Consider the following 7,594-nt stretch of genomic DNA (forward strand, 5'->3'; position numbering starts at 1 on the left):
ATTTCCAATTCTAAAAACAGACGATCTATTAAATAGAGTTTTAATTCGCCAATAAGGCTTAGTTTATACGGTATTCTGTCTCCTTTTCATCTTAAAAATTTTGGATTTAACTCCTACTAACTGCAACCGAGGAGAAAAAATTAGTAAGTATGTGAGGAATGTGTAGATATGTATTGTACTTAGAATTGAGAATTATCAAATCCATTTGAGATACTTAAGATTGAGAGTTGTCCAATCTACTTTACTCAGAAAAAAAATTTCAATTCATGACGAATTATTTTTTAATTTGCGAAATTTGAGCATACCGTAGACAGAAAAAGAAATCCCAAAGGCCACTATTTTATGACAGGTTTGAATAATATGCATTAAAGAAACTTTTGAGAGAAAAGGGGGAATTGTATTACTTTCTGTTTTTTTTTTTTTTTTCTGGTCAGGTACCTTCTCTTAAGTGATGTTGTTGGGGTCTCTAGGGCCAGAGGAGCTAGTTGCTTGTAGTTTTCTTGTGTTTTCTTGTGTTTTCTTGTAGGTCGATTGAAAAGGGTGTTCTCTTCTCATATAAAAAAGTCTAACATTAATAAGTTGTGTGAAGGTAAAGCAAAGAAACAAATTGCAGCAAGTTGCAATATTGTTTGCTTATTCCACAGGTACAAATAAGGTATATTAAGAAGTGAAATCACTTTATGAACAACTTATAATTTCTTAACGAAAAATATAAGAAACCAACTTTTAGTTAGTTAATATTAACTACTTTTAGGATTTAAATTTAGAAGGTAGAATTTAGAATTAAAAATTTATGATTTAGGATCTAGATTTAAAATAAATAAAATAATTTAAAAAAATTAACTAATGTTAATCGTAAAATGTTGGTTATCTAACATTATTTTTTTTAATAATGGGTGTCTTCTAAATTCTACTTTTAGAATGAAATTTAAAGTTTGAGTTATTTAGCTTAATATATTTTTCTTTATTCAGTTGCTAACGATTTCAACTAGTAGACTATATCTGAAAGGGAGACAGAGAGACGGAGACGAAGAAATAGAGATTGAAGATAAGACTAAGTGATAGATACTAAATTAAATATTTTTATTGTATTTGGTGTAAAATATACTGGACTAAGCTATGTTTAAGTATTATGTTTGATTTAAGATAAATATAAAAATTGAGGGATAAATTTGTAATTTGAAAAGTTAAATGAGAGTATTTTTAGAAAGAAATGCTATTAAAGTTTCGATCTTAAATCCCAGAAATTTTAGTTCCTTATGGCGTACTATCTCCACTTTTTGAATGTACTAAAAAAGATTAAAAATTTGCATTCCAAAACTGATATTTTAGTTTTAATCTCTTAGAGTGTGTTTGATTTGCATTTTTATTTTTTGTTTTCATTTTCAATGTTTTCAGTTTTTTTAATTTTGGGAAGGAATTCTGTTTTTACTTTTTCCAACTCTATTTTTATTTTTTCCTTTGCAAAATCCAAAAAATAGAAAACACTAAAAGTAAAAACAGAAAAAAATGTAAACCAAACGCACCCTTAGTTTCGCATGCAATTGAGTTTGTTAGGCTCTACCAAAATGTGCATGAAGCCAAGGTTCCATGCTAAGCACAAAGACAACTAGATTAGATTTCACGATTTTGTGAAAAAAAAAAGTCTAGATGAAATATTTGGTGCAATTTTAATGAAGAACTTCTCGAATGACTTATTTATGACTTACTTGCATTCCAAGCTATGACAAACTTGTTGCGTGGTTAGTAATGATGTTTGAGTTATGAAATATTTGGTGCAATGTGAATGTGATGAGTAGTGAGCCGCAACACAGAGAATGAAAACTCAAACTTCAGAACGTAACTAACCAACGAAACAGAAAACAGAAAACGGTTAGCCTCATGGCCACGTCTTCCTTCCTTCTCTTCCCATGTTTTCTGTTATTCTTAACGTTCATTTCCTGTTTCATCTCTCATGCTCATGGCTCCTTCAACTACTTCTTCTTCTTCATTCCCATTCTCCCTTTTGCTTTACCATTCTCTAATTTTGCATATTGCTCCCTCTACTACTCTTCTGTTATTATGCCAATTCCCTCTCTTCTCCTCCTACTTTTTTTCTCCCCTTCTTTCGCCATCCTCAATTTTCACCAACCGTAAGTCACCAATTGTATATCAAAATTGTGCTCTATTATCATTAATTTGTTTTGATTAGGTGTACCTGTAATTAAATTCTGTTTGTTAGTTACTGGTGGTGAAGTGTGGTTAATGCTTAGAATTTAGAAAGTTAAAAGGCATACGCTAGGGTTTAGGGTTTAGGTCATAATGTGAATAAGAATGACAAATGCTATATAGTTTTGTGTATATCTCTCTTATATGTTTTTTTTTTTTGGTATTAAAAGTGACAGGAAGATAAACATTTTGTCATGTCAGAAAAAAAGGAACGTGCACAAGAGAAGTGTGCATAAAAAATAATGCAAACATCATTTACTATAGTTAACTTACATTGATCTCATCATAGACTACTGAATCCTCTAAAGTAATATTTGTATGAATTGCATATTGCAATGAATTGTTTCCCTGTAGTTTCATCAGATTTCTAGTAGCTATATATGGTTGATATGCATATTTGGTTAGTGTTAGATTCTTGTGTAGGATCAAGTTAGAGATCAATGGTAAAAATTTTGCATATAACAAAGCCATGTGAATTTTTTTATTATTAGAACTCCATTTCCATTTTTGGACTGAGAATCGGTTGAATGACCAAGATTTTTCAGCTTGTTACGAAGTGCCATGCTGATATTTAGTTTCAATTTCTGTGTTCACAGCTTTCCAATTATTGAACCTGATCCTACTCATACAAAGCTTCGGATTTCAAGTGAAGGATTGGAGTCTATCAAGAGAATAACGAATCCGATTGCATCTGTGGCAGTATGTTATAGTTAAAGCATGTATTCTTTGTAACTTTGAATCTTAGTATTTATTCTACCTCAAGTTAAGATTAAACCTCATGGCTTCAAATTTTCGTAACTGAAAATCGCTGTATGAACCAGGTGATTGGGCCATATCGCTCTGGAAAATCTTTCTTGCTTAATCAACTTCTCTCTCTTTCTTGTTATGAAGGTGCATGAATTTTTCGTGGCTGCTAGAATTCACTCACATTGATATTGATTTTATGTTTTCCATTTTCTGATCAACTGATTTGAATTAATATGTTTTTTTTAGGGTTTGGTGTTGGGCACATGCGTGACACCAAGACAAAAGGTAGATGGAGATTAAGGTTTAGGATTTAGGGTTTATCTTCTATGATTTAATCTAATTTCTCTTCTGAATGATACCATACAGGAATATGGGTTTGGGGAACACCTATAGAGTTGGACATTGATGGAGTAAGGACTTCAGTTTTTTACCTTGATACAGAAGGTTTTGAAAGTCTTGGCAAGTCGAACGTATACGATGATCGGTAATTGATACTAACCCTCCATTATTTTTCTTTGCGTGTGTTTAATCATAAAACTTTTTCACTTGAGCTTTTCTGCTTGTTGCTTTTCCAGGATTTTCGCTCTGGCAACTATTATGAGTTCTGTGCTTATTTACAATCTCCCTGAGACGGTTAGTTATAGTCATCTTTACATATTTTGTCATTGTTGTGTTTGTTGGTGTTACATGAACGATGTGTTTAATCTGTGTATTCAGATACGCGAAGCTGACATCTCTCGGCTCTCTTTTGCGGTTGAGCTAGCTGAAGAATTTTATGGGAGGTTCGCAACCTGATGAATTTTTTATCTGACATTGTCAAGCTCTTTCTCTTTTGTGGGATAAATTGTGGTTGTTAACTTGTCTGCTTGATTTGTATGCACATGCTAAATTTGCAACTGCTGTGTAACAGAGTAAAGGTAATCCAAAGGCATTAGTAATATCACCATTGATCTAATATTTTTCTCTATTGAATTTTGGTTTGATTATTTGGTTGTTTTGTAGGGCCGAGATGTTGCATTTCAACCTGCTAAACTTTTGTGGCTTATCCAACGCGATTTTCTCCGTAAGTCATAAACACTTTGCTTGCTTTAGTTCATATATCAGCAAGGTGTCTGTTAAATTCTAGGAATCACATGCTTCTGTAGTTGCCATTGAGATTTTTAGATATATAATATTCGTTCATTCATAAGCCTTCATATACTAACTTAGGCTTGTTGGAGATTTAGTCCTTGATATGTATCAGAGTCTCTATGACGATGTGGTTAAGTTTCAATTCTTGCCACTCCCATTCCATTATTGAACTTTAGGACATGATGAAAATGGAGCTTTGTTTTGTGTCTACCCTTCAGGCCTAGTAGTCCTTGTTGTCTATCCTGTGAACTCTATTGGATTTTGGATACTGATACTTTGCTTAATTGTCTCAGAAGGGAAATCAGTGCAGGAAATGGTGAACGAAGCTCTTTGGCATGTTCCCAACATTGATGGTTAGATATACAGTATTGTTGCTATCAGCTTTAACTAAAATTTTTCTGCAGTACAATTTTCTATGTTGTCTAAAGCAAATGGTGTGACAAAAGAATTTTTCAACTATTTAATTGCAGGGGATAAAAATATTGATAAGGTATTTTCTTTCCTGAAATTTAATTCTAATTCTAATTACTAGCAAAATATTATTATCCCAGGACTGAATATTTACCCCAGAAGTTAACTTCATCAGGTCAATCAGATTCGAGACTCATTGACTATTATGGGTGACAACAGCACTGCATTTAGCTTACCACAGGTTTTAAAATTTTTCCTCTATCTGAAATTGTGTTATGTATGTCCACATTGTTTGTAGATAGTGTTCTTTATCTAATTGGTCATTGAAACTGGACCTTAAACAGCCACATCTTTATCGGATAAAGCTGTGTGATATGAAGGATGCTGAACTCGATCAATCATATGTTGAGAGAAGGGAGCAATTAAAGGAGCTTGTCGCCAGCATAATTCGTCCAAAGATTATACAGGGAAAGACTCTAAATGGGACAGAATTTGTGTCCTTCATGGATCAGGTACTTGGATTTTACTTTCTCTATGGGGGAGTAGGTTTTCGACAAAGTGTTGCAAGTTATTCTTGAAACATTGTTCTGTCAACGATCCTATGCCGGAAACTAAATCTTCCCTGCTCTTATAGTGATTATGCTTAGCGCTATCTAATATCGGTAGATTGAGGCTAGTGATTGGACAATTAAAATAAGGCCTTTAACTGTGATCTCATACATGGTATAACTGTTTAACCATTTTGCTTTTTGTCATTTCAAATTTAGATGCTTGAAGCATTGAACAAAGGAGAAATTCCATCAACAGGGTCACTTGTGGAGGTTTTCAACAAGGGTGTTCTTGAGAAATGTCTCCAGTTATATGGTGAAAAGATGGCAACATCGAATCTCCCGCTTCCAGAAGAATCTCTTGAAGAGGCACATGATAAATCTAAAGGTGAAGTCATTAAAGTCTTTGAAAAGCAGTGTTTTGGTCGTCGCCATGCTAAGAAATCATTCAGGCAGCTTGATGCAGAAGTGGAGAAGGTAACTTTTTAATACTTGATGTAGATTTTCAAAATATCAATTGGTATACAGGGAATTCAATTAGCAACTGAAATTAGAAATAGCATGTCATGCATCTATATTTAGTGATTATCATTTATTTGATGATTTGATGATGTTGACACTTTGATGATCTAAATCCTATATTTGCTTGCAAAATTTGATGCAGGTGTACAAAAGCATTATTTTGCAAAACGAATATCGATCTTCAAAGTCCTGTGAGGCAGTTTACACCAGATGTGAGGATATTATGGATCAGCTTCAAGTTCTTAGGCTTCCTTCTATGGCAAAATTTGATGCGGGTTTCCAACAGTGCAATCGTAGTTTTGCACGTGAATGTCTAGGACCTGCAAAAACAAACTACAAGCAACGGATGATGAAGGTTTGAAACAGCAGAATAAATATTGCATCACATTATTTAAAATACATGAATAGACCCTTTAAGCTTTGGTACTTGGTCCATATTAGACTTGTTTAGTATCAAAACCTGAATTGTTGCAATATTTCTATGAAGTAAATGGTTCAAATGCTTAATGAGTTTGGTGCAACAAATGGATATGCAGATGTTGGGGAAGTCACGTGCTCTGTTTATAAAAGAATACAACAAGAAGATTTTCAATTGGTTGGTGACCTTATCATTGGTCATGGTAGTGATTGGTCGTTTTATCACAAGATTCATTTTGATTGAAATTGGAGCATGGATGCTCTTTATATTTCTGCAGACCTACACAAGAATGTTTTGGTCAGAAGAATCTCTTTACTATAATCCAGTTTGGAATTTTATAGTTGCAACTTGGGAAACTCTTGTTTATAGCCCAATTTTGGATCTTGACAGGTAATTTGAACATTTCTTAATTAATTCCAACTAAAATTCTGTTGATTTTAGGATTACTAGGTCTAGATACAAGAAAATATTATATAAGAAGTCGAAACTTAAATGAACAAATAGTTTAAATTTTGATCTTTGTTGCTTTACGATTTTTTTAAATAGGAGATCAAACTTTAGCACAACATAAACCTCTGTATCAAAAACTTTTCATGTGCATCTACTTGACAATTTAAGCCGAAATGATATGTAACATTATTTAATATAATGATAATACATGAACCTATATCTAAGCTGAAATAGTATTAGCAATGATTCTCACTCTCATTTTAAAAGTGGTGTTATTGTTAACCCAAATCCATAAATATGACCTCATGTATCATTGCTTTTTTTGAATATTTAGGTGCCATTAAGTTGTTTAAAAAAATTTAATAATTTATTTTTATTTTTTAGTGTGTTTGACAAAATTTTAGTAGTAAAAATAAAAATACTGAAAAATAAAAAATATCTTTTTTAAAAGCTATAATTTATATTTTTTAAAAAAATTTTATTAAAAAATACTTTTAATATAATAAATAAAAATAAAAAGATATTTTTATATGAGATATTTAAATATAAAATTATTTTTATTTTTTTAAAAAATTAAAAAAAATTACTTAAAAAAATTATTTTATAAAAACTCACCAAAATAAGCCTTTCAGCCATGTTCACCTAGTCATTTATATTACTAAAGTTCTGAAAATTAATGTGCAATATTGGCATTTATATTGTTATTGCATAGTAATAATTTTGGGCGATTTAACAGATGGGCCATTCCCCTTGTTGCAATGCTGTCAATGTTCATTGTTTACTGCTGGGCCTGTTATTGGAAAAGGAAATATGGGTCGCAGTGGCTCTTACCATTACATACCAGCAACACAAATGGTTTGAATCGACCAAGAACAGACTAAATAAACCAATTAATGCTGATATTTATTTTTTGTTTATTTATTTGTTTTTTTTTTAATTTGGGCATCCCTTGCCTTTTCTTCCTTCTTAAAAGGTTGTTTTATACATATGTAACATATATATAACTGTTAACAAGTAAGCCACTACATGATATATACTTGAAAAGTTCTTATGTAATTGAAAATAAGTAAAGTTCTCATGCATGATGAATCCGAATCAACAATAGATGCAACAATAGTTTTGTTTTTTAAATAATCTATTATCTATTATTCTATTATAT

At 31.7% G+C, this 7,594-nt stretch overlaps 1 pseudogene; it reads left to right on the plus strand.

The window, feature by feature from the left end:
- Nucleotides 1–1,932: 1,932 nt before the first annotated feature.
- LOC107473471 (uncharacterized) lies at nt 1,933–7,510 on the plus strand (annotated as a pseudogene).
- Nucleotides 7,511–7,594: the final 84 nt, after the last annotated feature.

Source organism: Arachis duranensis, chromosome 2, assembly GCF_000817695.3.
Source record: "Arachis duranensis cultivar V14167 chromosome 2, aradu.V14167.gnm2.J7QH, whole genome shotgun sequence".
Lineage (NCBI taxonomy): Eukaryota > Viridiplantae > Streptophyta > Magnoliopsida > Fabales > Fabaceae > Arachis > Arachis duranensis.